Source organism: Rutidosis leptorrhynchoides, chromosome 4, assembly GCF_046630445.1.
Source record: "Rutidosis leptorrhynchoides isolate AG116_Rl617_1_P2 chromosome 4, CSIRO_AGI_Rlap_v1, whole genome shotgun sequence".
Lineage (NCBI taxonomy): Eukaryota > Viridiplantae > Streptophyta > Magnoliopsida > Asterales > Asteraceae > Rutidosis > Rutidosis leptorrhynchoides.
The window spans coordinates 105,962,721-105,976,885 of record NC_092336.1 but is presented as its reverse complement, the minus strand read 5'-3'; positions in this window follow the sequence as shown (position 1 = coordinate 105,976,885).

Genomic DNA, 14,165 nt, shown 5'->3' with positions numbered 1-14,165 from the left:
TTCTAAAAGCCCAGAGTGCATCCTCCAATTTAATGGACCATTCCTTCGGATTTGATTCTATGGTTTTCTCTAGAATACGTTTTAAAGCTCGATTGGTATTTTCAACTTGTCCACTTGTTTGTGGATGATATGCGGTGGAGATTTTATGAGTTACTCCATATCTTTTAAGAACTTTCTCAAGTTGATTATTACAGAAATGAGTACCCCGATCACTTATTAAAGCTTTCGGTGTTCCAAACCTTGCAAAAAGACGTTTTAAAAAATTGACTACAACTCGTGCATCGTTAGTTGGGAGAGCTTGTGCTTTCTCCCATTTAGATACATAATCAATGGCTACGAGAATATATAGATTATTATGAGATCTTGGAAATGGACCCATAAAGTCAATACCCCAAATGTCAAATACTTCACATACTTGAATGACATTTTGTGGTATTTCATCACGTTGACTTAATTTTTCGGCCCTTTGACAAGCATCACAGGATTTGCAAAGAAGGTGTGCGTCTTTGTAAATTGTAGGCCAATAGAATCCAGTATCGTAAACTTTTCTTGCTGTGAGTTGAGGTTCATAATGCCCTCCTGTTGGTCATGTGTGACAATGGTTTAAAATTTTACTAGCTTCGTCTCCGAATACACATCGGCGTACTATTCCATCGGGACAACTTTTAAACAGATGTGGATCTTCCCAGAAATAGTGTTTTATATCACTAAAGAATTTCTTTCGTTTTTGGTACGACAATCCTTTTTCAATAAATCCACATACTAAGTTGTTTGCATAGTCTGCAAACCATGGAATTTCATTATAATCTATCTTCAATAGATATTCATCAGGAAAGTTGTCTTGTATGGCCGATTCATTTAGAACTTCTAATTCAGGATTTTCAAGACGAGAAAGATGATCAGCGGCGAGATTTTCTGCTCCCTTTTTATCTCGAATTTCAATATCAAACTCTTGTAAGAGTAAGATCCAACGGATTAATCTTGGTTTGGCATCTTGTTTCGAAAATAGGTATCTAAGAGCAGAATGGTCGGTATAGACCACCGTTTTTGCTAGAACGAGATATGAACGAAATTTGTCAAAAGCAAAGACAATAGCAAGGAGTTCTTTTTCAGTAGTTGTGTAGTTCGTTTGTGCTCCTTGTAACGTCTTACTAGCATAATATATAGGTTGAAATCGTTTTTCAATCCTTTGTCCTAAAACGGCTCCCTTTGCAAAATCACTTGCATCGCACATTAGTTCAAACGGTAGATTCCAAATTGGTGTTATCATGATCGGCGCATTAGTGAGTTTCTCTTTAAGAATATTAAAAGATTTGATACATTCATCTGAAAAGATGAATGGAGCATCCTTTTCTAGGAGTTTATTCATAGGAGTGGCAATTTTAGAAAAATCTTTTATGAAACGTCGGTAAAAACCGGCATGCCCTAGAAAACTCCTAACTCCTCTAACATTGGTGGGATGTGGAAGTTTAGCAATTACATCTACTTTAGCTCTATCCACTTCAATTCCTTCCTTTGAAATTTTATGACCAAGAACGATGCCTTCTTTAACCATAAAATGACATTTCTCCCAATTAAGTACTAGATTTGATTATTCGCATCTAATAAGCATTCGTTCAAGATTAACTAGACATGTTTCAAATGTATCACCGAAGACTGAAAAGTCATCCATGAAAACTTCCATGCATTCTTCTATCATGTCGTGAAAAATCGCCATCATGCACCTTTGAAAGGTTGCAGGGGCGTTGCAAAGTCCAAATGGCATGCGTTTGTAAGCAAAAGTACCATAAGGGCACGTGAATGTGGTTTTCTCTTGGTCCTCGGGTGCTATTGGAATTTGAAAATATCCGGAAAAACCATCAAGAAAATAATAGTAACTATTTTTGGCTAATCTTTCCAACATTTGATCAATAAAAGGTAAGGGAAAGTGATCTTTTCTGGTGGCGTCATTTAATTTTCTATAATCAATACAAACACGCCATCCTGTTACAGTCCTAGTAGGAATAAGCTCATTTTTCTCATTTGTAATGACAGTCATGCCACCCTTCTTAGGTACGCATTGAACTGGGCTTACCCATGGACTATCAGAAATTGGATAAATTAAACCTGCATCAAGCAGTTTAATAATTTATTTCTTAACTACATCTTGCATATTAGGATTTAGTCTTCGTTGGCGTTGCACATACGTTTTATGACCTTATTCCATAAGGATTTTATGTGTGCAATACGAAGGACTTATTCCTTTAATATCATGAATCTTCCATGCAATGGCTGGTTTATGAGCTTTCAACACAGAAATGAGTTGTGATTTCTCATTTTCAGTAAGAGAAGACGATATTATTACAGGTAATTCAGATTCACCATGTAAATAAGCGTATTCCAAATGATTTGGAAGTGGCTTTAACTCTAATGTCGGAGGTTCTTCTATCGATGATTTATATCGATATCTGTCTTCTTCTTTTAGCATTTGAATTTCTTCTGTTGTTGGTTCATATCCATTAGCTATTAGTGTAGCTAATATTTTAGTTTCATCAATTGGTTCAGTTCCTTCTCCTAAAGAACATTCTCCTGTTCCTTGTAATTCTGGAAATTCTTTTAACAATTCTGCATGTGAATCTATAGTTTGAATATAATAACATGTATCATCTGCAGATTGCGGTTGTTGCATTGCTCTATCAACTGAAAAGGTAACACTCTCGTCCTCTATACTTAGGGTCAGTTTCTTACCAAACACGTCTATCATTGCTTTAGCCGTGTTTAAGAATGGTCTTCCTAATATGAGAAGAACTTGAGAATCTTCTTCCATGTCCAGAACAACAAAATCTACTGGAAATACTAAAGTACCAACTTTAACTAGCATATTTTCCATTATCCCTCTAGGATATTTTATTGATCGATCGGCTAGTTGTATGCTTATTCTTATTGGTTTCAATTCTCCAAGGTCTAGTTTAGTGTATAGTGAATACGGCATTAAATTTATACTAGCAACTAAGTCTGCCAATGCTTCTATTGAACTAAGACTACCCAGAAAACATGGAATTGTGAAACTTCCTGGATCTGATAATTTTTCTGGTATCTTATTCAACAGCACTGCTGAACAATTAGCATTCATAGTAACGGCCGAGAGTTCTTCCATTTTTTTTCTATTCGAGATTATATCTTTCAGGAATTTAGCATATCTAGGCATTCCTGAAATCACATCAATGAAAGGAAGATTTACATTTATCTGTTTAAACATATCCAAGAATTTGGATTGCTCGGCTTCAAGTTTCTCTTTTTTCATTTTACTCGGGTAAGGAAGTGGTGGTTGGTATGGTTTAACATAAGGTTTAGCCTTAACTGTGTTATCCTCATTAACCTTTTCAACTACCGATTCTTTTTCCTTATCTTGTTCAGGTTGTGGTTCTTGTGGAGTAGGAATAGCTTCATCAGAAATTACAGGTATTTCAGGTGGTTTAAGTGTTGTACCACTTCTTGTGGTAATGGCTTTAGCTGTTTCATTCCGGGGGTTAGCATTTGTATCACTAGGTAGACTTCCCGGTTTTCTTTCACCTATTAACCTTGCTAGGTTACTTACTTCTTGCTCCAAATTTTGAATAGAAGCTTGTTGATTTCTAAATGCTTGTGCATTTTGTTCATTCGTTTGTTTCTGAGATGTGAAAAACTGTGTTTGAGTTTCAACTAGCTTCATCATCATATCTTCTAAATTTGGCTTTTTATCATCGGTTTGTTGTGGTTTGTTTTGAAAATTAGGTCTTTGCTGATTGTAAGTATTATTGGATACTTGTTGATTGCTAGGACCTTGTTGGTTGTTGTATGGAACATTTCGGTTATAATTCTGGTTTTGATTGTAAATCGGTCTTGGCGGTTGATAATTATTCTGATAATTATTTCCAGGCCTTTGGTTTATGTATGAAATATTCTCTCTTTGTTCCATTGTTAGTTCAATACTGAGACAATCTTTTGTCAAATGTGGTCCTCCACACTGCTCACAACTAATTCGTATTGAGTGAATATCTTTAGTCATCTTTTCCATTCGTCTCTCGACAGCATCTATCTTTGCAGAAATGGAATCTAAGTCATGGCTAGAATCGGCTCTAGCTGCTTTAGATGATCTAACGATATCTTTTTCTTGGTGCCACTCATGTGAGTGGGAAGCAGTGTTATCAATAATTTTGTAAGCATCAGTTTCTGTTTTCTTCATAATAGAACCACCAGCTGCTATATCTATGTCTTTCCTTGTAGTGATGTCGCATCCTTGGTAGAATATTTGTACTATTTGACAAGTGTCTAAACCATGTTGCGGACATCCTCTTAATAACTTTCCAAATCTTGTCCATGCCTCATATAGAGTTTCATTCGGTTTCTGTGTGAACGTAACAATTTCTCCTTGAAGTCTTACGGCTTTAGATGCCGGAAAGAATTGTTTAAGAAATTTTTCAACTAAAACGTCCCATGTATCAATCGCCCCTTCAGGTAACGATTCCAACCAATCTTTGGCTTCTCCCTTTAAAGTTCAGGGAAATAACATGAGATATATCTGTTCATCCTCAACTTCTCGGATTTTAAATAGTGTGCAGATCCTATTAAAGGTACGAAGATGTTCATTTGGATCTTCCTACGGCGCACCACTAAATTGGCATTGATTAGTCACCATATGTAGAATTTGTCCTTTGATTTCATAATCTGGCGCATTAATGTCTGAATGAGTAATTGCGTGACCTTGGCCAGTGCGTTTAGCTCGCATTCGGACTTCCATACTTAAAGGTTCCAGATTCTCCATGATTGAATTTGTTGAATCTGAATCACTAGAGGATTCTGATTTAATGGTTCGTTCCTCAACAATCTCTGTTTGAATGATTGGTGGTTCCGGAGGAAAAATTAATGGTTGAGGATCTATGAATCATCCCTGAATATTTTTCAAATTCTCAATTGTGAGGTCGGGTTCAAAGAATGGATTATCGGAAATTTGAATTGGAGTACTTGGTCGACTGGATGACGATTCTAAAAAAAAATCAACGGCGACAATATTAGCTAGATGTCTTGATCGAGTTACAGGTGGTGAACGTACAAAAAGTGGTGAACGTCTTGCTCGGTGCATTCACTGAATATCCTATTAGTTTTTAAAAGGAAAGAAAAATTATATAAGTTATCCAATTAATAGACTTTTCTGATTTTGCCCACGTTTCGAATAGCCAAAAGATGCAGCAGAGGGGCAGGATTCGTTTGGTCTCAATATAATTGAGTACTGTTTGGCTCCAATAACCCGGTCCACGTACAAATCTAACTATTACTACGAACCAGAAAATTTTGATGTCTATCAATTTAACCACTTAAAATAAATTTTCGTAATTTTAAGAAATTTAGATAAGAAGTAGAATCAAAATCTATGTCCTAAAAACTAGAATGGCGAGAAATAAGAAAGAAAAAGAGCGCGTCGAAAAAGGTCGAAAAAAAAGGGTTGAAAAATAAAAGGCGTCGAAAAATAAAAATAAGAAAGTAGCGCGTTGAAACTTAAAAAGGAACTAAAAACTAAAAATTAAAAGTTGCGTCTAAAAATATTAAAGCTTACAAGAAAAACTATATCCCAAATGGCAATATCTTAAAAAGGCACTAAAATATAAAAATGGTGTCGCAAAATTCTAAAGCACCTAAATCTTAGTCTAAAGAAACAGCACTTAAGGGATTTTACGGCAAATCCTAAAAATCTATAAATAAAAATAACTATGGCAAAAACTAAGTCTTAAAACTAAATACGAGTGAAAAATACAAAATATTACGCTAAAACAATTAAAAAGGGACAAAATATAAAAATATACTAAAAGTTGTAAAAAGTACAATTTTTATAAAAATATTATTTTTATATTATTTATTTTATAAAACTATTAATTTTATAAACTAATTAAACTAATTAAACTAAATATATAAAATAATTAAAACTAAACTAAATTAACTAATTAACAAAACCTAATTAGGGTTTTTATAATAATAATAATAATAAACTCCGTAATTAATGCGAAATTAGGGTTTCTGTCGGTGTCAGGGTGGCTCCGCGAGTCGCGTGACACGTAGCTGGAAAACTCCGCAAGTCGCGGGGTTTGTAAATTCAAACGTGTACCAGGCTTTACTTCGACAGGTTCCGTAGTTTTTTTTTAAAATTATATTTTATATATTTTTCTGTTTTAATAATTAAATAAAATATTTATATAAATTAAATAAAAACTTATGTTTTAAAAACTAAAATAAAAATAGAAATATTTTATAATTTTATAAATAAAAATCTTAAAACTAGATTTATATATATATATATATATATATATATATATATATATATATATATATATATATATATATATATATATATATATATATATATATATATATTTTCGGTTTTGATTTTATGTTTTAAATAAACACAAAATATTTAAATAAAACTTATATTTTTATAAAATAAAAATAAAGAAACTTTATAAAACTTAAATATTTAACAAACTCTTAAAAATATTTATATTTTTGTTTTTCTTTTTATGTTTTCGAATATTTAAAACGTATTTTTACAAAAGCTTATTTTTTATAAAAGTAAACTAAATTTTTTTTTTTTATATATTAGCGTTGCGCTTCCGGCTTTTAAGCTAGATTTTGTTCCCCGGCAGCGGCGCCAAAAATACTTGATAGTTAAAGCTAAGGGGTATAAAATACTATTAAATTTTAGCAGGAAATACTATTAAATACGCTACAATTTTACACAAGATATTTATTTATTTATAGAATGGATATACTTAAACCTTGCTACAGCACTTATAGGAAGTGTACCTAATCTTACAGTAGTGTAGTTTTTAGTACGTCCGGTTCGTTCCACAGGGAAAAATCTTTAACCAAAGCTTAACGCTATATTAGTTTTAATTTTATAAAAATACAAATATATATAAGTAATATTATTATTATAAAGGGGGGTTTTTACCGTTTAATGACCGGTTTGTCGATTTTAAAAACTTTAGTCGCAGTTAAAACCTAATGTAAAATATTAAAAATAAATATAACTTAATTTAAAGCGTAAAGTAAATAACGATAATGAAATTGCGATAAATAAAAGTGCGATAAAATAAAATTGCGATAATTAAAAAGTACAATAATTAAAAGTGCAATTAAATACAATAACAATAAATAAAAGTGCGATAATTAGAAGTGCAATTAAATGTAAAATAAAGGAAATTAAATATGAAATAAAAGAATTATGCTTATTTAAACTTCCGTAATCATGATGTTTGACGTGTTGATTTTAGTTTTATGCCCATGGGTTAATTGTCCTTTGTCCTGGATTATTTAATATGTCCGTCTGGTTTTTGTCCATAACAGTCCATCAGTCATAAATATAAAGTGCGAGTATCCTCGTCAAATTATCCTTATACCCGAAGTCAAATATTCCAACTAATTGGGGACTTAAACTGTAACAAGGTTTTAATACTTTGTTTAATACTTACACCAGGATATCGACTGTGTGTAACCCAAGATTTTAATATTTTGTTATCAATTATGCCAAGTGTCCTTGTACATAATTTCACCCCTGTTTTAATAATTCCATAGACTATTAATCCATTCCTGTGTCCGGTTAAATGAACGATTATTCGTACATATAAATATCCAGCCCATCGTGTCCGATTGAGTGTATATGGTTATTTATAGGGACGTCCAATTGTAAATCTTTATATTAAAATTAACAAACTATCATTTAGTTAAACAAATATAAAGCCCATTAATAGCCCATAGTCTAATTTCCACAAGTGTCGTTCTTTTGTCCAAACCCCAATTATGGTACAAAGCCCAATTATCCAATTTTAGTAATTAGCCCAACATCATGATTACTTCGTCTTAAATAAGTATAATAATAACTTAGCTACGAGACATTAAATTAAAAAGGATGAACATAACTTACAATGATTAAAAATAGCGTAGCGTTACACGGACAGAATTTCGACTTACACCCTTACAACATTCGCTAACATACCCTTATTATTAGAATTAGAATTAAAATTAAAATTAAAATTAAAATTATAATATATATATATATAATACGTTTGATGAGAGAAGAAGAAAAAGGATATATTTTACGTTCAGAATGCGCTGGCTTTTATAGGCATTTTTGTCCAGGGTCTCTCCGCGAGTCGCGGCATTTTTCCACTACAAACTCCGCAAGTCGCGGAGTTCGTAAAACCAGCTCACACAAGTTTGGATCCTAGTCTGCCGACGGTTTTAATATATAAATATAATATATATATAATTTATATAATTAATTATATATTATATTTTATTTATATACATAGTTAACTTGTAATTTTTAGTCCGTTGCGTCGAGCGTTGAGAGTTGACTCTGGTCCCGGTTCCGGATTTTCGAACGTCTTTGCGTACAATTTAATATCTTGTACTTTGCGTTTTGAATCTTGTACTCTTGTAATTCTGAGACGTTTCATATCAATAATTGGAACCTCTTTGATTGTATTTTGTACTTTTGAGCTTTTTGGTCGTTTGCGTCTTCAATTCGTCGAATCTGTATTTTGTCTTCACCTTTTATTATTTAAACAAATATCACTTGTAAATAGAACAATTGCAACTAAAAGCTTGTCTTTCTTGAGGAATAATGCTATGAAATATATGTTCGTTTTTAGCATTATCAGGTGTCGATCCCAACTGTTTCTGAAATCAATAACACATGCTCGTAGCATGTCTTCAAGCGTTTGTATTGTCCTTTCGCTCTGCCCATCAGTTTGTGGATGATAGGCAGTACTCATGTCTAGACGAGTCCCCAATGCTTGTTGCAACGTCTGCCAGAACCTTGAAACAAATCTACCATCCCTATCAGAGATAATAGAGACGGGTATTCCATGTCTGGAGACAACCTCCTTCAAATACAATCGCGCCAGCTTCTCCATTTTGTCATCTTCTCTTATTGGCAGGAAGTGTGCTGACTTGGTAAGACGATCAACTATTACCCAAATAGTATCATAACCACTTGCAGTCCTTGGTAATTTAGTAATGAAATCCATGGTGATGTTTTCCCATTTCCATTCCGGGATTTCAGGTTGTTGTAGTAGACCTGATGGTTTTTGATGTTCAGCTTTGACCTTAGAACATGTCAAACATTCTCCTACATATTTAGCAATATCGACTTTCATACCCAGCCACCAAAAGTGTTTCTTGAGATCTTTATACATCTTCCCCGCTCCGGGATGTATTGAATATCTGGTTTTATGTGCTTCCTTAAGTACCATTTTTCTCACATCTCCAAACCTTGGTACCCAAATTCTATCAGCCCTATATCGGGTTCCGTCTTCCCGAATATTAAGATGTTTCTCTGATCCTTTGGGTATCTCATTCTTCAACTTTCCTTCTTTTACAACCCCCTGTTGCGCCTCCTTTATTTGAGTAGTAAGGTTAGTACGAATAATTATATTCATAGCTTTTACCCGTATAGGTTCTCTGTCCTTTCTACTCAAAGCATCAGCTACCACATTCGCCTTCCCCGGGTGGTATCGAATCTCAAAATCATAATCATTCAACAGTTCAATCCACCTGCGTTGTCTCATATTCAGTTGCTTCTGATTAAATATATGTTGAAGACTTTTGTGGTCGGTATATATAATACTTTTGACCCCATATAAATAATGCCTCCAAGTCTTTAATGCAAAAGCAACAGCACCCAATTCCAAATCGTGAGTCGTATAATTTTGCTCGTGAATCTTCAATTGTCTAGACGCATAAGCAATCACCTTCGTTCATTGCATTAATACACAACCGAGACCTTGCTTTGATGCGTCACAATAAATCACAAAATCATCATTACCTTCAGGCAATGACAATATAGGTGCCGTAGTTAGCTTTTTCTTTAATAACTGAAACGCCTTCTCTTGTTCATCCTTCCATTCAAATTTCTTACCTTTATGCTTTAATGCAGTCAAGGGTTTTACTATTTTAGAGAAATCTTGGATGAATCTTCCGTAGTAACCAGCCAATCCTAAAAATTGACGTATATGCTTTGGAGTTTTTGGGGTTTCCCACTTTTCAATAGTTTTGATCTTTGCCGAGTCCACCTGGATACCTTCTTTGTTCACTATGTAACCAAGGAATTGAACTTCTTCCAACCAAAATGCACACTTTGAAAACTTAGCGTACAGTTTTTCTTTCCTCAATACTTCTAGCACTTTTCTCAAATGTTCTTCGTGCTCTTGATCATTCTTTGAGTAAATAAGTATGTTATCAATGAAAACAATGACAAACTTGTCAAGATATGGCCCACACACTTTGTTCATAAGGTCCATGAACACAGGTGGTACGTTAGTCAATCCAAACGGCATAACCATAAACTCGTAATGAAAATAACGCGTCCTAAAAGCAGTTTTTGGAATATCATCCTCCTTTACTCGCATTTGATGATATCCAGAACGTAAATCGATTTTCGAATAAACCGACGAGCCTTGTAGTTGATCAAATGAGTCATCAATTCTCGGTAGTGGATAACGGTTTTTGATGGTAAGTTTATTCAACTCTCTGTAGTCAATACACAACCTAAATGTACCATCCTTCTTCTTGACAAACAAAATAGGAGCTCCCCATGGTGATGTGTTTGGTCGAATGAAACCACGTTCTAATAGTTCTTGCAGTTGGCTTTGCAGTTCTTTCATCTCGCTGGGTGCGAGTCTGTAAGGAGCACGAGCTATTGGTGCAGCTCCTGGTACAAGATCTATTTGAAATTCAACAGATCGATGTGGAGGTAGTCCCGATAATTCTTTCAAAAATACATCGGGAAATTCTTTTGCGACGGGAACATCATTGATGCTCTTTTCTTCAGTTTATACTTTCTCGACGTGTGCTAGAATAGCATAGCAACCTTTTCTTATTAGTTTTTGTTCCTTCAAATTACTAATAAGATGTAGCTTCGTGTTGCCCTTTTCTCCGTACACCATTAAGGGTTCTCCTTCTTCTCGTACAATGCGAATTGTATTTTTGTAACATACGATCTCTGCTTTCATCTCCTTCAGCCAGTCCATGCCAACTATTACATCAAAACTCCCTAACTCTACTGCTATCTGATAATGCTAAAAACGAACATATATTTCATAGCATTATTCCTCAAGAAAGACAAGCTTTTAGTTGCAATTGTTCTATTTAAAAGTGATATTCGTTTAAATAATAAAAGGTGAAGACAAAAGACAGATTCGACGAATTGAAGACGCAAACGATCAAAAAGTTCAAAAGTACAAAAGACAATCAAAGAGGTTCCAATTATTGATAAGAAACGTCTCGAAATTACAAGAGTACAAGATTCAAAACGCAAAGTACAAAATATAAAATTGTACGCAAGGACGTTCGAAAATACGGAACCGGGACCAGAGTCAACTCTCAACGCTCGATGCAACGGACTAAAAATTACAAGTCAACTATGCACATAAATATAATATAATATTTAAATAATTCTTATAATTATTTATATATTATATAAATAAATAAAAACCGTCGGCAAGAAAGACTCCAAATTGTTTGAGCTGTATTTACAAACTCCGCGACTCGCGGAGTTTGAAGGCAAAAAGGGCCGCGAGTCGCGGAGCCCCAAATTCTGCAATTCCCTATAAAGCCAACCGAATTCTGATCATTTTTCAATAACATATATCTCCATCCATCTATCTAAACGTAATATATATATATATATATATATAATTTATATTTTAATTTTAATTTTAATTTTAAATCCTAATAATAAGGGCATGTTAGCGAATATTGTAAGGGTGTAAGTCGAAATTCTGTCCGTGTAACGCTACGCTATTTTTAATCATTGTAAGTTATGTTCAACCTTTTTAATTTAATGTCTCGTAGCTAAGTTATTATTATGCTTATTTAATCCGAAGTAATCATGATGTTGGGCTAATTACTAAAATTGGGTAATTGGGCTTTGTACCATAATTGGGGTTTGGACAAAAGAACGACACTTGTGGAAATTAGACTATGGGCTATTAATGGGCTTTATATTTGTTTAACTAAATGATAGTTTGTTAATGTTAATATAAAGATTTACAATTGGGCGTCCCTATAAATTACCATATACACTCGATCGGACACGATGGGCGGGGTATTTATATGTACGAATAATCGTTCATTTAACCGGACACGGGAATGGATTAATAGCCACTAGAATAATTAAAACAGGGGTGAAATTATGTACAAGGACACTTGGTATAATTGATAACAAAATATTAAAACCTTGGGTTACACTCAGTCGACATCCTGGTGTAATTATTAAACAAAGTATTAAAATCTTGTTACAGTTTAAGTCCCCAATTAGTTGGAATATTTAACTTTGGGTATAAGGATAATTTGACGAGGACACTCGCATTTTATATTTATGACTGATGGACTGTTATGGACAAAAACCAGACGGACATATTAAATAATCCAGGACAAAGGACAATTAACCCATGGGCATAAAACTAAAATCAACACGTCAAACATCATAATTACGGAAGTTTAAATAAGCATAATCCTTTTATTTCATATTTAATTTCCTTTATTTTATATTTAATTGCACTTCTAATTATCGCATTTTATTGTTATTGTATTTAATTGCACTTTTAATTATCGTACTTTTTAATTATCGCAAGTTTATTTTATCGAACTTTTATTATTCACAATTTCATTATCGTTATTTACTTTACGCTTTAAATTAAGTCTTGTTTTTATTTATTATTTTTGGTTTTAACTGCGACTAAAGTTTTAAAATCGACAAACCGGTCATTAAACGGTAAAAACCCCCCTTTATAATAATAATATTACTTATATATATATTTGTATTTTTATAAAAGTAAACTAATATAGCGTTAAGCTTTGTTTAAAGATTTTCCCTGTGGAACGAAAAGGACTTACTAAAAACTACACTACTGTAAGATTAGGTACACTGCCTATAAGTGTTGTAGCAAGGTTTAAGTATATCCATTCTCTAAATAAATAAATATCTTGTGTAAAATTGTATCGTATTTAATAGTATTTTCTTGTAAAAAATTAATAGCTATTTTATATACACCTCGCGAAACATCAAGTTATTTTTGGCGCCGCTGCCGGAGAATCTCTTAAAATCCGGAAGCGCAACGCTAATATATGGAAAGAAAAAAAAAAATTAATATATATAAATCTATTTTTAAGATATTTATAAAATTATAAAGTTGTTCTATTTTTATTTTAGTTTTTAAATATAAGTTTTTATTATATAAATATTTAGATTTTAAAACAGAAAAAAAACGTCGAATAAAAAAAAACGTACCTGAGTTGATTTTTGGAACCCCGCGACTCGCGGAGGTTTGCTGCTTGGAATACCGCGACTCGCGGAGTAACTCTGACACCGACAGAAACCCTAAACATCATTAATTACGGGGTATTTATTAATTATTATTATTATAAACCCTAATTATCTATTATTATTATAATTAAGTTTTATTTTAAAGTTTCTTTTTATTTAGTTAAATTAGTTTTATTAAATTGTAAAATTAATAGTTTTAATAAATAAATAATATAAAAATAATATTTTTATAAAAATTGTACTTTTTACAACTTTTTGTATATTTTTATATTTTGTCCCTTTTTAATAGTTTTAGCGTAATTTTTGTATTTTTCGCTCGTATTTATTTTTAACTCATAGTTTTTGCCATAGTTATTTTTACTTCTAGATTTTTAGGCTTTGCCGTAAAATTTCTTAAGTGCTTTTTCTTTAGACTAAGATTTAGGTACTTTAGAATTTTACGACGCCTTTTTAAGTTTTAGTTTCTTTTTAAGTTATTTCCATTTGAGATTTAGTTTTTCCTGTAAGCTTTAATATTTTTAGACGACTTTTACCTATGTATCAATTATCATTCCAATTAGTAATCTCAATTTGCGATTATAATTTTAAGTTAGTTGTAGTAATAAGGTTAGGTTAGTCAAGTGTTTTTAAGTTTTATAAGTTTCTTTTATTTTTCCGTCGCCTTTTATCTTTCTTTCTTATTTTTCTTTTTCGATCTTTTTTCGACGAACTCTTTTTCTTTCTTATTTCTCGCTATTCTAGTTTTTAGGACATAGATTTTTATTCTACTTCTTATCTAAATTTCTTAAAATTACGAAAATTTATTTTAAGTGGTTAAATTAATAGA